This window comes from Dermacentor silvarum, chromosome 4 (genome assembly GCF_013339745.2).
Source record: "Dermacentor silvarum isolate Dsil-2018 chromosome 4, BIME_Dsil_1.4, whole genome shotgun sequence".
NCBI classification, from domain to species: Eukaryota; Metazoa; Arthropoda; class Arachnida; order Ixodida; family Ixodidae; genus Dermacentor; species Dermacentor silvarum.
In genome coordinates this window covers 74,792,137-74,816,174 of record NC_051157.2, presented here as the reverse complement: position 1 = coordinate 74,816,174, position 24,038 = coordinate 74,792,137, and the positions used below count along the sequence as shown (strand labels likewise).

At 46.6% G+C, this 24,038-nt stretch overlaps 1 protein-coding gene across 2 annotated transcripts in view; it reads left to right on the top strand.

Moving 5' to 3' along the window:
• The window catches only part of LOC119450250 (sodium- and chloride-dependent glycine transporter 1), a 123,413-nt gene that overhangs the window by 47,933 nt on the left and 51,442 nt on the right, over positions 1 to 24,038 (top strand). The gene's annotated exons all lie outside the window — the stretch shown is intronic.

The following is a 24,038-nucleotide window of genomic DNA, read 5'->3' as shown; positions in this document are numbered from 1 at the left end:
TGAAGCTTGACAAAAGAAAAAAGTGGGGAAGGGGTAGTGGAGGAGGGAGTTGGGACGGGTGTATACACCCCCAACTATACCTATACCGCGTATACGGGTTACACACGTGGCTATCTGGACGGAAACTTTCTCCGGCGAGTATCGAGTACTTAACCTCGAAAGGTGCGTGTATACGGCGTTCTTTTGTTTTTTTGTGTGTTGAACCCCCTTATTCTCGCAACGAGCAGAGGCTGCTGGGCTGTTGACTATAAGTCGCAATGCACCGAGGCCAAGGCAGGAGCGCGGCGACTGCTATAGCTGCAAACTGGTTAGCGCTTTAAGCGAGGCCTAACGACGGCGACAGGAGATAATGACCCGTTCCCCACAGGCGCGGAGTTCTTCCGGCTTTCTCGCAACACCGCAACTCCTTCGCCAACGACCGAGAGATAATGCGCCCGCGCAACACCGAGACGTGTGCTTTGTGGGAAATGCGCTCCGACTACCTTTGCCCCTTCCGTGAAGTACTTAAGCAGCCGGATGTGAAGCTCCGCATCTTGCGCCATACAAAGTAATTTACACCCTTAAAGGTGAAAAGGGCGTAAATCTGCCTATAACTCACAACCTTATACCCTTTGGATGAAAGGTTGGGAGTTATTGATAGATTTACACCATTTATCACTTTTAAGGGAGTATTTTACAGTGTATATCGCTTCGAAAATTTCGTGTGTAAATCCTGCGTCGAAGAACTATCGTTGCACGATTACGGGCGCAAACTGGAAATGGACGCGAGAGATAATAGACAAGCTAAATGGTCGACGCCGATGACACTACAAAGAATGAACATTAAAGATACATTAAGTCATTCTAGATCAGGAATAAGGCTTAACGTGAACCGAAGCTTCGCATTTCAGAAAGGGCGTTGAAAAGAAGGATGGGCGGCTTCACGAATACATTGTAATTATAACACCCAACTTCGCGGGACGCGGAGAGGGATTGTTTTCTTAGCTGAATGATTGTTGATAGTTGATTGTTCGTTAATAAAGGTTGCTACAGCGCGCTCGAAGATACATGCACGACGCAGCAGGAACCTGTCAACTTTGGAGGACTTTTTTTCGTGTGCCGAAACAACCGACCAACTGTGAAAAAATCTTGAGCGTCCCAATGACGTCATCTGTGCCTTAGTTTCGCCCCTCCCCCAAACACAAAGGCCAGAGGAAAAAGATGAGATAAACGTTACCGTCACAGAAAACGCGTGTTCACTGACGCACTTGTTCCAGAAATGGAGCACATTTGTTCATGGTAATAAAGGTCCGTATTCACAAAAAAATGTATCCTTAGCTATGTTCGTTAAGTGTTCCTAAGTGGAGATGCAAACCAATTGTTTCGTTGGACATATATGCGGCTGACCAATGGCAAACGGCACTTACGAACGAGAAGCTTTGAGCATTGCGCCCAAGATTCGTACATGCTTTAGTTGAACATAGCTTATTCACAAGTAGTTGTCAGCGCAGCTGTGTCCGTAACCGCATGATATGGCGATTGAGTGATATAGTATATATATCAGGCCAGAAATCGCTGCATGCTGCTTCTTTAAAGCGTCCGTTTCTCGCGCACCTGACGGGAAAGAAGAAAAAAAATGATGCCGTGGTGCCGCGTATTCGCTCTATAAGAAACAGACTCGAAATCGTTTAGTGTGAACAGATGGGTTGTTGGTGAACATTATGATATGTAGGAACGCGCTTGAAAGCACTACGTGAAAAGAGTTGGCAGGACTGTTCATGAAGCAGCTGCACGGTGCGCGATTCGTGTCAGGAACAAAGCGCTAACTGCGGGGGTACAGACAGTGCAAACGGAAGAGAACGCGTCCTTTCACGATGCATATATTGTCGGTCGCAGGCGCGTAAACGTTCTGCGGTGTTGCTAAACAACGGCGCCTTGTGCCGCTCGACCCATATTTCCGCGCACTTCGCCTGTATCATAAAATGGACAAAGGATCTGTTTTCTGCGAAAAGAAAAATAAAAAAACAAAGGGAGAGGGGGGAGTTGTAAGTCCTGGCCTGCAGGCTTGCATCATGACCTTTATAGCCTTTCCGCGTTTATTTATATGCGCAAACACAGGTGCGCATGACTATACGCGCATGCGCTGCTGCGCAACCATGAATACTTCGGCATTGTTCACCTTCCATCTCAGTTAAGCAGCGAGATAGACGTGTATATATACCGACGCGTGGTGGAAAATATGGACAATATAAGCAAGCTAGCAGCCTTCGTTTGAGCCGACATCTGTGGCGATTGAGAATCGCAGGTGGTGAGTTGCCTGTTCGATTGAGCAATGCCGCGTGGCTGCCGCAGCTGGGGCGGCGGTTGCACGAGCATTGTTATCCCGCGGGTAAAAAAAAAAATGGAACTCGACCGTTTTCTCGCCGTTCGATCTGCACTTCTTATCCTACAGCACGGCACTTTTCTGTAGCCGGCAGCTGCAGCTGGGCTGCGACGGCGTGTGCCGTGATTTTCGTTACTTTGCAGGGAATGACACTCCTATGGTGTCCCATACGTATATACACATGACCCGATACCTCACGAAAATTGGAAGTATTATGGAATGTACTTTTTCTTTTCTTTTCCGAGATGAGACACGCACGCACAGTATAAAGATAAGTCCTGCATGTGGGGTAGGGATAGAAAAAGAAAAAAAAGACAAATGGCCTATAGGCGAGACTCGCAAAACTTCTGCAGTTTCGCACAGACCTCAAAGATGAAGCGTTACCCCCCTGCAGTAGCTCAGTGGCTATGTCGTGACGCTGCTCAGTACGAGGTCAGGGGTTCGATACTCGCCGCGGAGACCGCATTACGATGGGGCCGGAATGCAGAAACGCTTATGTACTTACTCGTTGTATACGTGCATTTGGTGCACCTCAAAGAATCCCAGTTGGTTAAAATTAATCTGGAGTCCCCCCAATACGAGCGTGCTTCATAATCAGGTCGGTTTTGACACGTGATACCCCAGAAATTATTTAATTTCAAGATTAATCATTGTGGTTTATTACTGGCCGTTGACGCGAATTGTTTCGGTAGCTCACGTGCGACCTTCTAGGCCGATCAAGGTTTTGGTTTATTCCGCCAGTTCCATTGTTCGCGGCGAAGAGACAGGTTTCCAGCAATACCTGAACGTATAGTTAGTCTGCATTTTGTCTTTGATACCACAGCGAGCAGCAACAGCTGTTATGACAAGCGATGTAATTGTGTCTTTGAGTCCACGTTTTCTTTAACGATTTGCGGTGATTGTGGGGTCTGCGAGCTGGACGTCTTTTGTTTCGCCTAAGTGGTAACTATACACGCATTCGTATTTTACGTGCTTCTCACGCGTCTGTACATCCCTGTCGTGAGCAGCATCTGGTATTTTAAGTAAGCCGCCAAGGCGCGTCTCTAAATAATTAGTTGCCGTCTACGCGCTCCGTTTGCCTTGTGTTGCCCCCTCAAACGGTGATGCCAGCTATATAACTCTATTCCAGCAACTGGTTGTCATGTTTTGCCTTTTTTTTTTTTGCCACAATAGAATTTTTTTCCGAAATCAGAGGTTCTCTAAAACAGGCTTTTCTTAGCGTGTCTTGCTTAATAACCCTACCTATTGTAAGCTAACTACAAATTCACATGTCTTTCGTTTGAGTCTAAAGAAAATAAAAAATAACGAGGCGTTAGTTAATGTCTATATATACATATAAAAAAGAGCAAAGTTCCCATGACATACCATGCACTGCACAGCACGCTGCAAGAACACGTACTGTGTGATAATCGTGGTGAATGTTATTGTTGAACATGAATACCCACCAATGATCAGCGTTTAACATTTCAATGAAGGTTAAATGAACACCGTATAACGTCATTTGCTTGGACGCTAAGCTTTCGCGTAGACAAACCTGAAATACAAAGCTATGGTTTGTTGTCGAAAGGCCTTCTTTAAGATTTTTTCTTTTATTTCTCTTTTACTTCCGAACTTCGCAGTATAATGGAAATTATCGGAAATTAAAGTCCGCCTTCCCTGCTCGACCGAACCGTGATCTCCTTGATGCGTATTCCAGCGCGTTCGACGCTTTCATGTGGTTACACTGGTTACACCGCATAATAGCCATGCATTTTAAGAGGTCATCTCCACCGGCTGGATCCTACACTGAGGCTACAAATTCCATCGAACTTACCCCGCCGTGATGCAACCTTTCTTTGCCGCCTCTGGTTAGGGGTGGCTTTTACGAAAGCGTACTCATTCCTTCTGGGCATGTCCGACACACCAATCTGTGACTCGTGCAACTGTGAGGAGACGGTGGAACACGTGTTGTGTTTTTGTCATCTTTATGAGACCGAACGCGACATTCTCCGGAGTGTGTTAAACAAATTAGACAGGAGACCGTTTTCAGAGACAAAGATTCTTGGATCGTGGCCCCACGCGTCGCAGGCACACAAAGCGACGCGGGCATTGTTAAAATTCATGAAGTCGACTGGCCTCAGTGACCGACTGTGAAGTGTTGGACAACCGCACGTGTTCATACTGCGAGTACTTTCTTCCCTCTCTCTCCTTTCTTTTCATCCCTTTAATCCCCTTCCCCCGTGTAGGGTAGCAAACCGGACGTGCGTCTGGTTGACCTCCTTGCCTTTCCTTTCTTCTTTTTCCTCCTCCTCCTTAAGAGGTGATTGGTCAGCTCGAATGACGTACGCAGTGAATAGTCAGTTTTTGCGATGCTTATAAATCTTCGCATGTAAGACCGCCATTTCTGATGCGCACTTCACGTATGCTTGCGTTTCCGTTTGGAACATTTTCTTTCTCTATTCCCTCTTTTGTGTGTGTGTGATTGTGTGTGTACAAGCCCCCATGTGCCATTTATCTCTTTTTCTTGTCATATAGTGCAACGAAATGGCAATTTTCGGCTGACATATCTTCACTTTTCGCTTCGTCAGGCCTATACAGTGTCTAGTACCAGCCCTAGCTTATATGCTTTTCCTGTGCCGTTTAGTGAGCAGCATATAGTGGGTACTACTACTAAGTGGTTCATTTGGAAAAGGAAAGGTTGGCGCTGTCTAGCTGAAGAGAGGAGAGGGAAGGGATGATATATTTAAATGATGACCCTGGACCTTTTGGGGCAAGTGGGAAGAGAGGAGAGGAGCTTCAAGTGCCCTCAACAGCTTTCACACGTACACAGCACCTAGGTGTCAAAGAAAGAAAGAAAGAAAGAAAGAAAGAAAGAAAGAAAGAAAGAAAGAAAGAAAGAAAGAAAGAAAGAAAGAAAGAAAGAAAGAAAGAAAGAAAGAAAGAAAGAAAGAAAGAAGCGGTCTAGCTCTCTCTCTGGTGCACATGACGCTGCACTAGGTTTTGAAAAGGTTCCAGCAATTCGGTGAGAACTTGCGAATCCTGTATACAGAGGACAGCCATGCATTTCGTCGGGGCCTGTAGACGACATATGCTCGTCGGCTACTCCGTTAAAGAGAGAAAGCGAGAAAGCCTGCGTGAGTTCGAGCTTACGCACATGTTTGCAGGCTTGACGCGTGCGTATTTCAGTGTTTCTTTCCCCTTTTTTTTTTTTTTTATCCGATGCACAAGCATGAGCGTCAGCGCAGTGGCACATCTACTGCATGCTGTTCGGTCTCATAACAGAAGGTGCTAAGTGCTGCTTTTAGGTACACCACCTTCCTTTCTCGCGTTTTTCTCGCTGGGGCGTGCGAATAACGATAAGGTTGTCCGCGTGTAACATTCTCGGCATGTATGCAGTCCAGGCCGTCGACACCGATGTCGCCTATACGTGCAACTGAGTTGCTGTTTCTTAGCCTTGCAAGCATGTCGTAGCGTTGACAAAGCCGGAACACAAAAACAAAACAAAGGGACGGGGTTAACGGAAGGGCTTGACGTCGTCTGTGTTGAAGGGTTTGAGGGCACAGCTCGACGCCTTTTCCTTCTTCTTTTTTTCCCCTTTTTTTTTCTTCCTGGTTCATTCCATGATGTCTGTAGAGAGAGGCTGGGTCATGCGTGTTTACCGCCACCCCCAAATAACCACCACCCGCAACGTCAGGCACACGCACACTTACGAGCGCGTGTGTTTTTATCTCTCTCTCTCTCTCTCTCTCTCTTTCTTTGACGTTCAGTTATTGTTGCTGCCACTGTTATCATCATCAGCAGCAGCAGCAGCAGCAGCAGCAGCAGCAGCAGCAGCAGCAGCAGCAGCAGCAGCAGCAGCAGCAGCCTGTTTTTATGTTCACTGCAGGACGAAGGCCTCTCCCTGAGATCTCCCATTACCCCAGCCTTGCGCTATATGATTCCAACTTGCGCGACTGTTTTATCGCTGATGAAAATAACTTGATTATTGAAAATAACTTGATTATTTTCCACGAAGTTAAAGTAACTTCGTTCTTTTAGGTGTGTGTCTTTATTTGCATATCTGTAAAAACAGCTTTAACCTTAAGTTTCTTCGTCGCAACGACAGTGGTTTCCATCTCAAATATTGCTCCAACATGGTTGCGTTCCCTCCGTTCTTCTACATTATTAGCGAAGGCGACCAGGCAGTGGCAAAAAGTACTTAGGAACGAAATTTTTGTGGGTACTGCCCCGGATCAGTCTTCTTTTAGGAAACGCGGCAGACATGGCATCTGTGATTTCACTTTCTTTCTTTCTTTCCTTCCTTCTTTCTTTCTTTTTTTTTTTTATTCGAGGTTACTGACATCACTCTACGCTACTGCGGACAATGCATGACGTCAAGCAACTCCGAGTATAACTAACATCAGCAGCGTCACCACTTGCGCTCTGTGAGAGAGAAACACGCCGCGGCGTGACGGCTATTTTGCATATTAAATGTATACAAAAGGCCGGGTTCTTTAGCGCGCCTTCTGAAATGTCGACAAGTACATTGCTCTTCTTTTTTGTCTTTTTTGTCTTCGTGTTGTACAATTCGGCACGGATGAAGCTCGATCTAGCATTGCTTAATTCCAGGTAAATGATCCAGCGGTATTCATATTCAGTGCAGGCGTAGAAATGAAGTTCATTCGCTACTTTATGTGTTGCTTCGGTGTCACGGCTGCGTTGTTATTCTTGGTATACGGTTTCTCTCCGGCTTACCGTCTATACAAAGCGGTTTGTTCGAGTGTCTTCCGTTTAGTCAGTAGTTCGATGGAAGTAGTTTGATGATAGTTCCTCATTGCCGGTTGGCAATGAGGAGATCATACTAAAGCAACATAAGGCAAACACTCGCCGAAATAGAAGAAACCAAAGAAAAACAAAAGCTTTTTTTTCTGATTTTGGCGGGAGTGGTTGTTTCGCCTTGCTTTAGTGGTCTTCAATTGTGTTCGTGCGGCTGCATCCCTTCTGCCTATCCTGCTCGTAAGCTTTCTGCAACTTGTTTCCGATGCTGGTTGCGTGCGTAGTCACTGATCATACTCTGATTTAGCGCTTCGGAATTGCGTTAGCTTGCGTAGCGTTTTTCTATGTTTTTTTTTTTCTCCCTCCTTACATTTCTTACTGTGTGTGCAGTGCTTCTTTATTAACAGTGAGGTTGAGATAGCCAGCTCTAAAACCGCATACCTTCCTTGTATTGATTAATTTAATGAACAACAATAGGTGTTTCCAATCTCACAGAAAGGTATCATATAGACGACGGAAGAAATCCTCATACGAAGGCGTCTACAATCTTTCTTTTAAGGCGGTCGTATAGGCAATGGGAGAATCCCTCGCATTTCTTCATTTAACGAACTATAACAAGTGTTTCCAAACTCGTGAACAGAAAAGTGTCGTACTATAGGCATTATGACAATGGGACAACAAAACTATACCAAACGAAGCTTGCGCTCTGAGTGTCACAGATACGACCCTGCACGTACACGACACAAGCTTCGGCGCAATGAGGCGTGCGTCATCCTGTGCCTTCGCGTCGTCTTAAAAAACGCAACCGCGGATGCCATCGTCATAGGTCACGGATCTCTTTAAGGGCTCCCCACGGCCGGCCTCAGCTCGCCGCCTCTCTCTGGTCGCATTTTTAGAAAGCGCGCGGCCAACCCGGGCCCCGGGTCCTCTTCTTCTTCGTGTCGTCATTACGCCCGCACACCGCCGAAAGCGCAACCACGAAAACAGGAACACGCTTTGCAGAAAACAGGAACAGAAAACAGACCGCTGACAGGCGAGGGAGTTAGTCACCCGCACTTCCAGTCGGGTGTGAAGACCCAGCTCGGTGTTTTCAACTTTGTTTTCTTATGCCGTCAAGTGGGGGTGCGGGGGGGGGGGGGGGGGGGGGGGGGGGGGGCTCCAAACGCGAGCGGAATTTCCTATTTGACTGAACCACTCAGCATGCGTCGTGTGATAAGGCGAGATAGTTATGCGAAGCAATTAAGCGAGGCAGCGCACGTGCGCTACAATTTGTTATACCGCAGAGGATTAAATGTAATTCCGTGGAGACGTTATCGGCGCTGAGGACGAAGGACCGACGTCACCGTGTCGCGATGTAAACAAAATCTGGCACGTGTTACGGCTTTGGCTGGATGTCAGGCTTTTTTTTTTTATATACACGATACTAATATTCGCTTCGTGAGAAGCGATGAAGATATGTATATATAGTAGCATCAGCTCGCGACTTGGATGGGCAGAAACGCAAGCACAGAACAATAGCTTGAGTATGAGCAGAATGTGCCGTTACGTACTAAGCGCACTGAAACGCACATTCTCTGGGCGCAGTACTCAATTATCACTATTCTTTCTAGTGCGGCTCGCGCCGTGTAATTTGCTGTGCGACATTTGCCCATACGCAAAAGCCTGAACCGACATTGTACTCTGGAATCGCAGCGCGTGCTATAAAACCGAGTTCATGCGACAAATCAAATAGTTTTCGTATTACTTCTTCTTTCTGGAGTTTTACGTGCCAAACCAGTTCGTATTACTTCTCAAACCATTACGTTCTGCTTGAGTGTAGTTCACTATGCCTCACGTGCCTGCATTCGCTCTGCTGGATCGTTGCGCTCAGTTCGAGCTATAAGGTTAACTGCGCTGTCATTGCGTGGCGCGAAACGGACACGCGGATACCGGACGCCGCCGCCTTTATATACAGAAAATATGCATAGTTCTGAAATGCGCTTCACGTCGTTTTCCTGCGACGGGTGCCTCCTCCATACCTATACCCCTTATGCGAGTCTTCAGAAGATGCAACGTTGACAGACGGGGGAGTACGGGGTAGTCAAATTTACACAGCATAGCGTGAAAACAAAGAAGAAGCGAGCCGACAGCGTAAAGAAGTTGACCGATTGAAACGTCGGAGAGCTCGGGTGAAACGGGAGGGGGGGGGGGGGGGGGGGGGGCAAATCCATGTCGGCCGTGCCGTGATTCGACGCGTCGCGTATATACGACTTTCGAGGACACATCTATACACTACATAGCGGCTCGTCGGCAACGCGGCCTTCCGTCTGACACGGAATTGAAGACTCGCACTAGCCGTCACACGTCGTTTCGACTTTCGGTGGCGGTGAAACGCGACACCGGGCAGAGCACGTATATGCCTTACAGAGAACCAAGGTTAGTGGCGGACCTTTTTTACCGAGGCCTGGTGTCACCTTCGGTGGCCTTCGGCCGGTAACCTGGCGCCGGCAGGTCGTTTCTCTCTTTCTTCATCGCCTTTTTTCTCTCTTGTTTTCTGTTTCTACGTGCGAAAAACAAAAATGAAAAGGTAATTTGAGGTAAGCGAAAGTGGCGCGCCGAAGGCCTGCCTATTGACGCTCGATAAAGTGCGGCGCGTCGCGTATGTGGTGAAAAGAAAGAGGTAGGCCTTCAATAGGTTGGTGGGACGCGAGATGCGGCTTCCGCAAGCTATTCTGTTGTCACGTCCAAAGCTGCGCTGGAGACCGATTGAAAATTGCGAACATTGCAAGCATGGCCTTCGAGATAGGGCGACGCGCTCTGTAGAAAGACGGCGAGCGCCGCCCGATCTCGAAGTCCATTATTGCACGTAGCTAGTGCGCGCTCTTCTCACCCGCGGTGCTCGCGGTTGTACAGGAAACTGTCTACGAACGTACGGGCATGCGTAGCGAGACCACGTGTACGTCGGAAAACAGTGAAAGCGTTGCTAAGCAACGGTCCTCGGTATTATATTACGCGCCTTCAGGAACTGCGCGAAGCTCCATACCACAGAGCACCTATACAACGCTCCACGCGCTCATTGGCAACATTCTGACGGCGACCTGATACGTGTGGGCAGCGCGTTTGCTCAGCCTCCAGCCTCGAGAGCTCTGAGCCCCTTCCGTGATGCAACGGCTTTGACAATACAGCGAACCGAGGCGATTATTCCCGTAGCTACCCTCCTTCGATGGAGTCGGTAAACGCTTCGCGGTTATTTTAACGTCCAGAAAGTTTACAAATGGCTCGGTACGTACGCTCTTTGTGAATAATAATAATAATAATAATAATAATAATAATAATAATAATAATAATAATAATAATAATAATAATAATAATAATAATAATAATAATAAACGAAGAAGAGCCAGGATGAGCCACAGGTGCAATGCCAGCGCTTAGTATACACGGGAAAAGGGGGGGGTTCGTACAAGTGCGCTGCGTACGAGGAACTCGGTGCTTCGAACTTCGTAAGCCAAATTCTCCGACCCCGTATACCAAAGCCCTGGCGATGAACCTGGCTGACGTACGCGCTTCTTCATTGTAATACTGACAATAATAATAAGAGCAGAGAGTTATTCAATCGTATGGTTAAGGAACTCTGGAATGATCGCAGCAGTAAACGATGGTCGACGATTATACACAGCGGTGTAGAGGCGTGCGACACGGGGGAAGAGCAATGTATACATGTGCAGGCCGGTGGCGCGCGGTGTCGTCTGGTTAGTCTGGTGGAGCGGTGTCGTTCTGCGCTGCCGCGCCTTTATGTGCCTCGCGCACGGTAGACGCAATCGGAGCCCATACAGGCGTGCGACGGCTGTACTACATCTACGACGACGATGACGGGCTGCCGCCTCCGATTTCGGTAATTTTCCTCGCGTCGCGATTTCGCTGACGTCGCCTCGCGGCTGTAGAGCCGCCCCCGATATAGCACGTTAGCGAAGCTGTTCAAAATATTAATAATAATAATAAATTAATCAATTGATAAAAAATCTTTACCCCAGTGTACGGTATATTCATCACAGCTATAAAGTGTTTCTTTAAATTATGAGGTTTTACGTGCCAAAACCGAGATTTGATTATGAAGCACGCCGTACTTGAATTGTGAGGTACGCCGGAATATTTTGGACCACCTGGGGTTCTTTAACGCGCACCTGAATCTAAGTACACGGGTGTCTTTCGCATTTCGCCTATACGGTGTTATCTGACGATGGGAACACCATACGTGTTAAAATCGTATCTTGCACCGCGTTTTTATTTCATTTTTTTTTTCTCCTATGGTTGTTGTTGTTGTTGAACAGCTTGGCTAACGTTAGCTGGGACAGCCTATATATAGTGGTTGTTTGCTCGGCCGGCGCGTTCCAGAAACGCATCGCCACCGCGATTGTGCTATATAAGACTATCGCTGAGATAAGCATGTGTGTCGGGATTTCAGCGTCTGGCGCGTTATAATATCGGCGTCTGAGATTTCGCGCTCAAGCTGGAAACAGCAGGATGTTTGTGTCTGAGGACGACCGGCGCTGAACGTGCAGCAACTGTACGAGAAAAAAAAATATGATAAAAAAGGAGAAGAAGAAGAAGAAACTATAAAGGTCTGGCTCGTGATTCATAATTTAACAGCGCAACGAAGGGCTCAGGGGGCACGCAGGATATTGCAAGTCGCGTGCCGGCATTACCTTTATCCGTGTTTTGAACAGTTTCTGCGTAAAAAAATGCGGGGAGGGAAATTTGCCGCAGGCGCTCGTAGTCACCGCGTTTCGCTTCCGTCGTCTCTATAAGCATATAGAATTTTTCCGCGCGCATACCTATTATCATTGCGACTCGCTGCATTTACATGGCTCAATAGTTTGTTGAAAAATGATCACTTTTGCCGGGGAAAACAGAACACAGGCTTTAAAGCGCACATATAATACGCGCAGAGCATTGCGCCTCAATGCAAGTCTCTGTCGCAACAATGACAAGAAGAAAATCCCGCACCAAACACAACAAACAACGTTGCTTGCAGGAAAACAATTGGTCAGGCGCGGCACTTCCTTGCAAGGTTTGATGGACCATGCTGCGCGGTTTCATTGCGATGGTTTTTGCGAGCAAATGCTGGTACGAAGCCCCCGAAAGGGCGCTACAAGCAGCCATAGCACACCGTGTGCTTGCCGTGCAGAAACGGGGACTTGCGACCACGGAGAAAAAGAAGTAGAAAAGTCATAAAAGGACCTTCGCGGAAGGAAGAACCGATCGAACACTGTCGATCGATCGCAAAGGAGAAAAATGAGTGGGTGCGGCCAGATTGCGTAGGCCAACTTTCTTTCGTTCGCAGTGACTTTTCAGACGGAAGACGTTCTTTCTTTCTTTCTTTCTTTCTTTCTTTCTTTCTTTCTTTCTTTCTTTCTTTCTTTCTTTCTTTCTTTCTTTCTTTCTTTCTTTCTTTCTTTCTTAACGAAAGTCAGCAGGTAGGGGGTGGGGGGCAAGACTAAAGATCGTTGACCCGAATCGTTTCTCCTGTCGAGTGTCCCAGAGTTTGTTTATAAACACGGCGTTATTCTTGGAAAGCGCGCGCGTCCTCGTCTCGCCGGCGACTGAGAGATTAAGGCGACCGAGGACTTAAGCGCTTTTTTAGGTGGCTGCAGAGAAAAATAAAACAACAGGATGTCTCCGCGCCAGCGTATGCAAAGCGGTTCCTTTCCTTGAACGACATTCCACGAGGAGGCGCCTGAAAAACGAGGGAGGGCCTGAAAAGTCTGGAACGTTTTTATTTTTTAATTTATTATTTTTTTCCTTGTTCTTGTTTCGCCGGCCTCTCCGTTCGTTGGAGACGTCCAACCGAGGGCACGTACTTAACGTATGCTGTAATCGGGTTCGGGGACTCTTTCTTTTGTGGCCAAAGCTGCTGCCGCCGTCGTCGATTCTGCTTTTAGCATCCCTTTCCAAGCGTCGTTGCTTCTGTTCCCGTTTCTCTTTTTTTCTTTCTTCATTTCTTTCTTTCTCTTTTGCAAAGCCCGGCTCCGGTTATTCCCAATATCTCACTCTTCTCATCTCTCTTTGGCCTCTTCTATCTCATCGCGACGGTCAAGGAAGAAATAAAAAGAAATAAACGAGCGAAAAAGTACCGCGATTTCGTCGAACATGATCTCTGAAAGCACAAGCGTATACGTACACGTATATACACGGGCCTCAAACGCGCGCGCCGCTCGACGGACGGGAATGCGAGCGGGACGCGTTTAAAATATGCCGGCCGTTCTCTCGTCTCGGCTTGAAATATATAAATATACGCTTCTGGCGAAAGGCTCGCCGAACGTTCTTTTTTATTGCTAGATCCGCCTGTGCTCGACATTCCGAAAGGGTTCCGTTTAGCCCCCCCCCCCCCCCCCCGCCCTTTTTGTGTGTGTGTGTGTGTGTGTGTGTGTGTGTCTATGTATCCTTGTTTTCTTCTTTATGGGTAGTTTGCTGAGCCCACCTTTCCTTGACTGCGAGGTACACGCTTGAATGTCCTTACTACTTTCATCCACATTTAAGAAAGACCTTCCTTTTTCGCTTCTTCGCTCATATCGGTCTTGCGCTGCTATTTTCCTTATCCTTTTTTCCCTGTTCCTTGCGTAATTAGAACCAGTCAGTCCTTCATTTGTTCGCTTATTGCTTCTCGGGCCGAATTGAACAGTTCACAGTCCATTCATTTTTCGCTTATTGCTTCTCGGGCCATTTAACCACCGAGCAAGTGTCTAGTAAAGCAATTGCCTCCGTTGTTATACGTGATAAGACGAACAATGAGAAAACTCGCAAGCAAATGTGACGTGTGTTTGCTGACGTAATTTGTTCGTCATTGCCAAACTTCAAGCGTATATATAGTAAGTACCTGAACGCCGTTCTGTGAAACCTAGCTTTCGTTTGTTTCCATCAATGAATTCTCTGACATATATATATATAATTATAATATATAGCTTATATATATATATACAGACAGAGAGAGAGAGGATACATTAAGGTTAACCACGAATAATGGGAAGAGGGATTTAAAGAGATAGGAAGGGAGACAGATAGGAGTATTGGCAAACGGAAATCGGCGCACATTATCCTTGAGGCGACACACATCACAGTCGAGGTCTATCTCGCAGGTTCGTAGACCGCAGGAAAAGAACTAGCGCTCAACACTAAAAATTATTTACACCCCTAAAAGTGAATAAGGGTCTAAATCGGTCTATAACTCACACGCTTACACCCTTTTTTGGTGTATGGTTGGGAGTTATAGACAAACTTGCGCCCTTATTCATTTTTAAGCGTGTAAATTATTTTTACAGTGCACGTCTGTACGTTGCGACCACGGTCCTAACACACATTAGGCACTCGAAAAGGGGAGAGGCGGACTGGAGTATTCAAGAGCGTGGGTCTATACGTGCACTCAACGTGTCTCCAGTACTCGTTCATGTGGTGTAAGAACACTGTAATGTCGCTCACGTGTTTGACGGCTAAAGCTGTATTTAGAAATACACGATATTCTTGTCGGTCTACTTAGGAGGTTTTAAGCTGGGCTAGTTGGTCTACGCTAAACGTGACGAACGAAGTAGACGACAGGACGAGTAGCGCCAACAGGATAGATGCGGACACTGCGTGTGCGACTGTGGCGCCAACCCGTAATGAGCGCGCGCATGCGTCCCGCAGGTCTTTCACTGCGTTGTATCTCTCCGGTTTCGCTATGCTCGCACATGTGTACGCGCTGGCGTTTTCGGGCTGGCGTAAAGAGAAAAAAAAAAAAGAATGAAAAGAAGGAAGAACGAAATAAATAAAGAGAGACCGATTCGCATGCTTCGCTCGGTGCACCTGTGTCGTCGAATAGAGCGGACACAAAACAATCTGCTCGACCAGCACGTGCTTCTTCTTGCGCCGAAGTGTGTATAGCCAGTTTGTATGGGTGTTCTGTGGTATAGCCTCCTATTGAGGGATTCATAGTGTCGCCACCTGTCGGTCAGCTGCGGAAATCTCGCTCTCGAAAGCTGGAAACTTTCGAAACGCAACGTGTATGCTTTTAATTATAGCCTCCAAGATTTGCGCGCGCCGACAGCGCGCCCATCTCGAATGCCATCTTTCAACATGTGAGGTTTTTTTTTTTTTTTTTTTTTCCCCTTTTTAATCAAAAGTTACTAGAGAGAACTTTGGTGCTGCGATTGTTCAGCTAGCATGGGAATTTATCTGATCTTTCTTACGACTTCAGAGTTCCTTGGGAAGTTGTTTGTTACGCTCTAAATTTATGTTTATAAATTTCGTAGAAATGACTTTTTTTTTTCTGAACGCATAAAAGCAACAAGTTTTCGGCCACATGGGCGATAAACGCGAATTGTTGCATCTCTAAAGCAATTTTCGACTGTTTCAAAATTCCTAATTGAAAATTATCAATTTCAATATAGTCGCAGAGTCATTCGATGTCGGAAGGACGAATTTTAGGCAAATTCGGTTCCCGTAGAACTTAGGGCCAGATTTCCCTCTAGAATTTTTTTTTTTTTTTTTTTTTTAGGAAGGTGGATCCTTTCAATATTGCCTCCGAGATTTGACACCGCGCAATGCTTCGGGTTGGTCGAGCTCGGAGGCTATGCTTTCAGCAATACATAGCTGACCTGAGGAAGATTAGGAAACGCCGAAGCGCTATAAATAATTCGATGTATAATATGGCGTTGCGCGCGTTTCGCCGTAACAGCGAGAGATAAAAACAACTCGTACGACGCCTGCGAGCACATTATTCAAATAAGGCACACACGAGATTCGTTAGGCGCACTGGCAGGCGCACGGATGAGCTAGGGGAAGACTAGGAGAAGAAGCTAGGAGAAGAAGTAAATATGTTAATATGAGTGCCCCGAGAGAGGAAAAAAAAAACACAACAACAAATAAACAAAGTTGTATGAAGAGGTAACTGGTCTCACTAAATCGCGCCTTTACGACACAGCTTGCTGCATAAATGGACAAGCTGAAATGTTATCAGTTGGATTGGAAGCCGTTGATTCGCCGGCAAGTTCACGATCAGTCGGAATGAAACTGGAGCAGAAAGGCAGGAAATAAAATTTACAGGCGGTGGGCGTGGTAGAAAGAAAAAGGCGGGGGGGGGGGGGGGGCGGAGAAGAAAAAAGAAGAAGAAAAAGAGATGTGCATGTGCGAATGGTAGTGCAGCCAGCCTTCCGAAGACTTGAGTGCACAGGCAGTGGCGTGAAGCCAGGAAATGCTGCGTGCATGTTGAGTGCATCCTGGACGCAGACTATGCATATATCACCCCTGTTCTAAAGGACAACTTAAGTGCGGAGCTGAAGTAATATTAGGGTTCTATTCCAATTCTATTCCTTAGAATTGTTCCGTCTTTGGTCAGAGCGCCGCCCCGCCAACGCTTTAACGGTATAGTATAGAATCGGTCGCCCCGGAGCTGTGCATGATGAGGATACAATAGAATCGGGAGAACAAGAATTGTTACATTAATACACCTTTCAGCTTGGCTCTTTTATAGCTTTTCCGAGCATCATATTCCGGCCTGTCTTGTGAGGTTGGATGCTTGAGTCATGGTGTAACGTGATGTTGCATGCACGTAGTTTTTATCAATGTAGATTGTGTGTTTTTTTGTAATTTATTTGGTTTTATTGACGTAATTGGTATACTGGTGTCTAATCGCAGAAAGTGCAGAGAAACTGCAGTTGCTGTTTTCTTCACTGTTTAAGCACTTTTGCGAACAATGCCTTTTTGCCGGAACGCTTTTCATATCACCCTCCTATTATCGTCAGTTGATTATTGAACAACTTCTGTTGTCTGCGGAAAAGCGGGCGGTACAATAATCGCCAACATTTCATCCAGATTTCATCCAAATCAATCGATGTAACATCCTTTTCGCCCTTTGCTATTTCATTCTGGTCGTCCGTCAAATCTGAGTAGCCGGTTTTGGTGATGATGTTTGCGGGGCAGCGCTCGCGCCAATTATTAATTAATGAATAAGAATAACGGAAAGGGGGAGGGGGGAGATTGAGAGAGTGAGAGAGAAAAGAATCAATATTTCACTCCGGCTCCAACACTAACGAGTGCGCTTCAGAACTGCGTTTTATTTGAGCGTCTGGAACTGCAATATGCACGTGACACCCACCTACGTGCTCTCATTTTACGGGTTTAATTAATCGCTCGGGCGCATCCTGTACGAGCACGCACAGACGAGTTTCTGAAAGAGATAGGGTGACGTGGACGTGAACGTTTCTAAATGAGCTCCGACATCCAATTTTTCAGCTTAATTGTGGCTGTCCATTTGAGCTTTGAATCGCAGAGGGCAATTTAGAATTCTACAACAAGAAGGAAAGCGTCCGGATTTGACGACCTAAGCCGGTATTCGAAAGTATTTGCTAACTCTGCGGGATTACGCCCACGAAAGGCATTTCACTGCGTTTACTCCCAAACGATCTCATAGTCACGCATTCATTCATTCATTCATTCATTCATTCATTCATTCATTCATTCATTCATTCATTCATTCATTCATTCATTCGTTCGTTCGTTCGTTCGTTCGTTCGTTCGTTCGTTCGTTCGTTCGTTCGTTCGTTCGTTCGTTCGTTCGTTCGTTCGTTCCGACCATCGTTAGTTCTTTTATTCGTTTGTTAGCTGGCTCATTCACGCTTTCTTTTTCCTCGTATATTTATTGCCATAAAAAAGGTGGTAGTACGCACCTTCGAAACACCACCGGAAGCGATCGAAATTACGATACACGTTACTCAAAGCTTCGGGCCAATTTGTCTCTTCTTTCTTTATTATTTTTTTTTTCGGCAAACCGTTTAGCATCATCTTAGAGTCACTTGAATTTTTTTTTTTTTTAAGAGTCACGGAAAATTTTTCCAGTGACTCTAATCTTAGTGGGCGCGCAGCGCCCTATTGCGAGAACTTCGCGAAACACGACCGCAGGCGGCGGCGGCAGGCATGCGGCGCACAGGTGTAGTGGGCGTATAAATAAAGCGATGGGGGGGGGGGGGGGGGGGGGGGGGGGGACGCTATACACACCGCGTGTGCTTCTCAGATGAGGAAAAAAGAAATGAGAGGAAACGGACAACGAAACAAGACAAAAAAAAAAAGACACTCAACGACGTGACGCGTAGAGAGAGAGAGAAAAAAATATTACAGGAAAAGCGAAAAGCAACGGGCGTCAATCCGCTTCAAGGGCGGGCGGACCGGCACAGACCGGTCGATTCCGGCCACGGAAGCAGCTCGCGCCGGCTTTGGAGAGAGAGTTCGTGAGGCTCGCTTAACAGTCTGTGCCGCCAGCCTAGCCAGACGGCGTCATTTGGGAACTGTATAGACTGTATAGCATACATGCACGCCCGGTCAGGCCGACTGGTTGGCTGGCTGACTGGCTCGGCCGCCCACCCGCACTCGATGTGTGTGTTTTTTTTTCCTTTCGTTTCTTTCTGGTTTCTTGCTTTAACGAGCCAGACACGCTAGCCGCGTAGCAGACAGACCTCTTTGATGCCGTCGTCGTCTTCCATTTATCCCTCCTCCGCCGCCACCCCGCTCGTCGCCGAGTATTTTTCCACTGCAGCAGGCGTGGCGGCTTTCGCATTCCTCGCTCTGCTGCCCCGCCGCGCCATACGTGTTTCGGAAGCGCGTCGTTGCATCATCACACCGCTCCGAGAACTGCGCGAATGCTGTCTTCGCTTGAAAAAACGCGTCGCGCAAAAAAATAGAAAAATAAATATATAATAACAATAATAACATAAAAATAAAATAAAATAAAATAAAATAAAAGAAAAGAAAAAGAAAAGAAAAGTGCAACCCGTACGGGATAAAGCTCTTCTCCTAAGGCCTTATTAGCTCCCGGGACTGCAAGTGCAATAACGCTGTCGTGGTTTATGGGGATGTAGAGCTCGCGAAAGTCTCGAAGAAAAAAAAAACAAAAAAGCTTATTTCACCATCAGGCTTAGAACAAGGGATCTTTATGTGTGGAAGATAGATAGATAGATAGATAGATAGATAGATAGATAGATAGATAAGATAGATAGATAGATAGATAGATAGATAGATAGATAGATAGATAGATAGATAGATAGATAGATAGATAGATAGATAGATAGATAGATAGATAGATAGATAGATAGATAGATAGATAGATAGATAGATAGATAGATAGATAGATAGATAGATAGATAGATAGATAGATAGATAGATAGATAGATAGATAGATAGATAGATACCGTGTAGGCGAGCTTTACGCCTTCATTCGGTTGCGCAGCTGCAAAGGGGAGGGAGTTTCGTGAAGGGAATCGTTCGTCGTCGATGACCACAACTGTGGAGGTTCGAGTACAAATGGGACGAATATTCGTCGTGCGTCACGTGGCAAAGTATTTATGCTTATCTTTTCACTTGATATAGCGTTCCGCCCGCAGCAGCAGACGTCAGTTCCCGTCTGTGTAAGAGGTGCTTTCCTGTGTGCTTTTAAAGTTGTCATGCAAAGGCTACCCTGAGCAATTCAGCGCATTCGGCGCTAGCGTAATGGAATGTACTATACAGGCAGCGCAGATGGAAGATTACCGAAGCCGTCTGTCAGGGGCAGTCGACAGAGTGTGATGGCGTGTCTAGAATGCGAAATAAAAATGTACGCGAACGACTACACGTGGCGATAATTGGAGTTCCGGGAATTGCGCAGAACTCCGTAGCTTAACATCTGCATACATTTTAGCAAGGAAACGCTTTTCACAGTGCATTTCTTCTTGTTCTTCACTCAATGGCGGGCACTTTGGTTGTGGTGGTGGTGGTGGTGATGGTGGTGCTGATGTAGCTATAGGTGAGGTTTGTATGGTAGACTTGGCCGGCGTCTCTCTACGCGTCAAATATGTCACCATGGGTCAGTCAGTTATCTGTCCGTCTTTGTCACCATTGCCTTTCTCTGTCATCACGAAGAAAACAGCGCGAAAACGGGACAAAAAAAAGGAAATCACGGGCCCAATGGTTACGTGTATGTTTTAAAGGCGCATCATCATCATCATTATACCATCATCAGTGACGTCATCAACGCTGAGACCGTGTATTCTTTCTTGTGCCGTTCTCGCGCTGTATTCTTCATGATGGCCACTCGCCAACTATAGCTCACCTTTGTATTCTACTTCAGTTCCCTTCCGTCCATGCGCTCGCCTTCCCTCGCACTTGCCAGTTCGGTCAGTATTATTGTCCCGGGTGCTCTTCTGCCAAGTCAGCGCTCTCGATCGTTTTCTTGGACAGTGACTTTAAATGCCGTACACGCTGATTCTGTGGTCACGTTTCTGTTTTCATCTCAGCTCATTTTGATAAGCGACAGTACGTCGAATGATCAACGCAAACGCACGAGCAACGCTTGTGATCCCGACTGTTGTAATATTGCATGCTCACTCACTGGTATGCTCATAAAGTGAACCAGAACAACACGACAACGTAATATAATGCAATATACGATCTCTCTCTCTCTCTCTTCTCTAGGCTCTAAAATACCTCTGTTATGATTTTTGTTGCTGCAGCTGTGTGCACGCCGGATGGAATGCATCGCCATGATAATGCGACTTCAGAGCAGGCGTGGCGTACGTGTTTCTTTGTCACAAATCAGCTGAAGGGACTTCACCAAATTTTCCAACCGTCCATGACTTCTCTAAATCTCTAATAGCACTTCTATTCCTTTGGCTGCCTGGTACACTCAGTTCGTTACGCTGACATTGTCGGGGTTGCCCGACGTACACCGTGCGTTCCGCCCGCGTCACAGGCTTCTTCTCCTTACGCTCATGGTCACTGCAGTGAAGTAGATTAAACGTGTCGGTCTGCAAGTCGAGCACCAGTCTGATGTCCGATTGTGCGATGCCGCGTGTTTATTCTGCTTACTGTGTTCGTGTTCATGATATGGGATTATTCGACCGGGATATTTGAGCGAGATTCAACGATAAATTTCCTGGTACCGGGTTGAAGCTAGCTTAAAACAAACAGAAAACACGTATGCAAAGAGAGTCCGGGCTCACGTGGCTCCGGCAGATGATGAACTTCTTAGGCCGAGTTAACACAGCTTTTCGTTTGTAAGTGCTGTTTCCCATTAGCCAGCAGCCTTCGCTAATAGTATTATGTCGGTAATCACGATCGGCTGACATTTTATCTTTCGATCAGTTGTAGGCGAATGTACTTTTTTTTTTTTTTTTTGTAAATAGAGGCCCTGGCCCCGTTACGCTCGAAAACGCGTATCACCTGGCTAAAGATGCTAATGTCTGGTATTCCCGACAGCTGCATCTGTTTGGTAAGATAAATTCGCGCAGACGTTATTTAAATACCCGGATAACGTAGAGCTGTTCACCTTTTTTTTTTTCCTTTGTGTGTGTGTGTGTGTGCGTGTGACTCTTTTTGTTATGCCTCGTAATCTTGCTATTTGCAATTAAAAAAAATAGTTGGCCAGCGAAATTGTGCCTCGTGCGTTTGTATTTTCCTCTCACGTAGAAGAGGCATCGGTAACCGCGATGGAGATTTTCGACATCAACATCAACGTGTACCCGCAGAGACAAAAAGAACATATTCGTACTTGATGATGCTGCAAAAGTAGTAACTGCAAGTGATGGCGTTTAACGTCCCTTGCTAGACCACGACTCGACGCGTAGGAATGTACACGGCATCTTTAATTTCTGCTCTTCGATCGCAAAACCGACGGAACGCCAACAGATACAACAGTTAAACCTTGAAGACTCTTAAAAGCTGAAAGTTTAGAAGCAACAAGGCTTGCTCTTGGTGCTCAAGAGATCAGTTGGTCTGGCCGCTTTTGACGCGTGTAAGGAAACATAAGTGCTGAAAGGGAACTCTTCCGGGAGATTTCTCGCTTGAACAGCTGCTAATCGTCTCCCGGACTTTCGAAACGTCCTCGCGTCCTTCGTGGTTTATTTTAGCACGAAACATTAGAAATGTGCTCACGAACGTCTGCCTCTTAATTTCAACTAGAGTTGTTCCAGGTCTGAATTCACAAAGCACTTTGCCTTTAAGAAAGCCGCTATAAATGGACATTTTATGCACGTGCAAATGTCATAATCAGCTCCAATGACCGGATTAACAATTTTTTTTTTTTTTGATCGTGAAACTGTTTGTGATCGGCCGAGAGCCTTCGCTAATAATGCGTTCTCTGTAACGATTGGTCGGCGCTTCTTACGGATCACACGACACGTATTTACCGATTGGTGCATGGGGGCGCGTGAGTTGTTAAGAACAGTTCGTATGTTTGAATGGGTTACCAGAACAGGCGACTGCCTATCGTGACAGCGGACATACCATTAGCGAAGACGACTGGCCAATGGCAACCACTACAGCGAACAACGGCTGACCACTGAAAAACGATTCTTACGATCAAAATGATTATGAAATGATATTATCGAAAGCAGCCAGCTAAGTACGCGCAGCTCACGAACGAACATCTTTATGAATTTGGCCCCTCGTTCAGTACAGAAGAGGTATAGAAGTTCGATCGACATGTAAAGCTGCACTGGCGAATCTTGTGGCTATCTATGGATATCGCTTGCCACGCACAGCTTGTTATCGGCGCTGACGCTTCAGCAAGCCCACCGCTCGTCTCGTGCCGTCTATAAGCGCGTGCCTTCATGCGTCGTATATTCGCAAACACGCCGAGGGTCACGCGTCGCTGGCGTGTTGACAAACAGGCCTGGAGCGGCGCCGTTTGTCTCGAGTTCTGCTCGCTGCCTTATCGGTCTGGAGTCGGCGTATATAAGCCTTTTCGGAAACCGCCTCGGCTGATAACGACGCCGCCGCCACAAGCGCCTTTAATGTAGTATTCTTGGCCCAGTTTTCGTAACGAGTGTTATCTTCATACCTATTCTTCTTGGCCTTCGTCATTGGCTCGCTCGCCGCCGTTATTGCCGAAGTCGGTTTCTCGGCGTGACGGATGATAAGCGAGGGGTGAAATCGAAAGGAAGTCATCGTTACGAAACATGGTGCCTGGCTACGGTAACGTTGGTTCTTTATCTAATTATTTGTGATCCGCAAGTAGTGATGTTATAATTACACACGGCGCTGCGCCTAAAAAAAAAAAAAAAAAGGCCAACGAACGCGGAGGAAAACATAGAAAGAACTTGCGTGGTAGTATAGATCTGCGACCAACTGTCGTACTTTCCCGAACGCTGTCTTGTTTGCTAAACTGTATATCTGCTCTTGCAAGACGAGTCCACCCTTCATATCGCAAAATTGATTAGTTCGGATGTATCGATATTCAGTATATATCTAACTATTCCGTTTTCAGTACTTTACCTTTTCAGTACTTTACAGTTTTAGGAACGCTGTATATCTCGCCAATTCCGTGCAGTGAAGCGAAACCTACGAGTCACGTCAGCCGACTAGATCCAGAGGGGTAAAGACTCGGGCACGTTGATAGCTCATGTTTAAGATACGAACAGCGCGAGAGACTGGGACGAACGAAGAAAGACACACATTTTTGTCCTTCGTTTGTCCTTGTCTATCGCGCTTTAAAAGCAAGAGACCCAGAAAAGGCCGCTTCTCCACTGCCCGCCGCTGATCGCCCCGTGCGCGACGCCGACTGAATGCAAGCATCACGGAAGGATCGGCGACGGACAATGGGCGATTCCTCCTTCTCAATCTGAAACTGAGCCGGTTCTCCATACTGATTGGCTGACGCTAACATTCGCCGCGCTGCACGGAATTGGTGAGACGAAGTATAAATACAGCGCAGCGTTCCTGCACGATCACAGCTAGACTCTATCGTAATACAAGGACGGCAACGAACGTCGGTGCTCGAGTACATGCTTCCCTGCATTTCGGCTCACCTACGTCACATGACCTGTTATTTTGATTTTTCGCCGAGCAACTATATCATCCTGTGGAAACTTAGTTTTTTCTTTGTTCAGGGGGTTCGAGCAGAGGTGCGGCTTCCTCGTCCTGGTTACTATCGCGCCTTGTCGAAACATCTCCCCCCCCTCCCTTT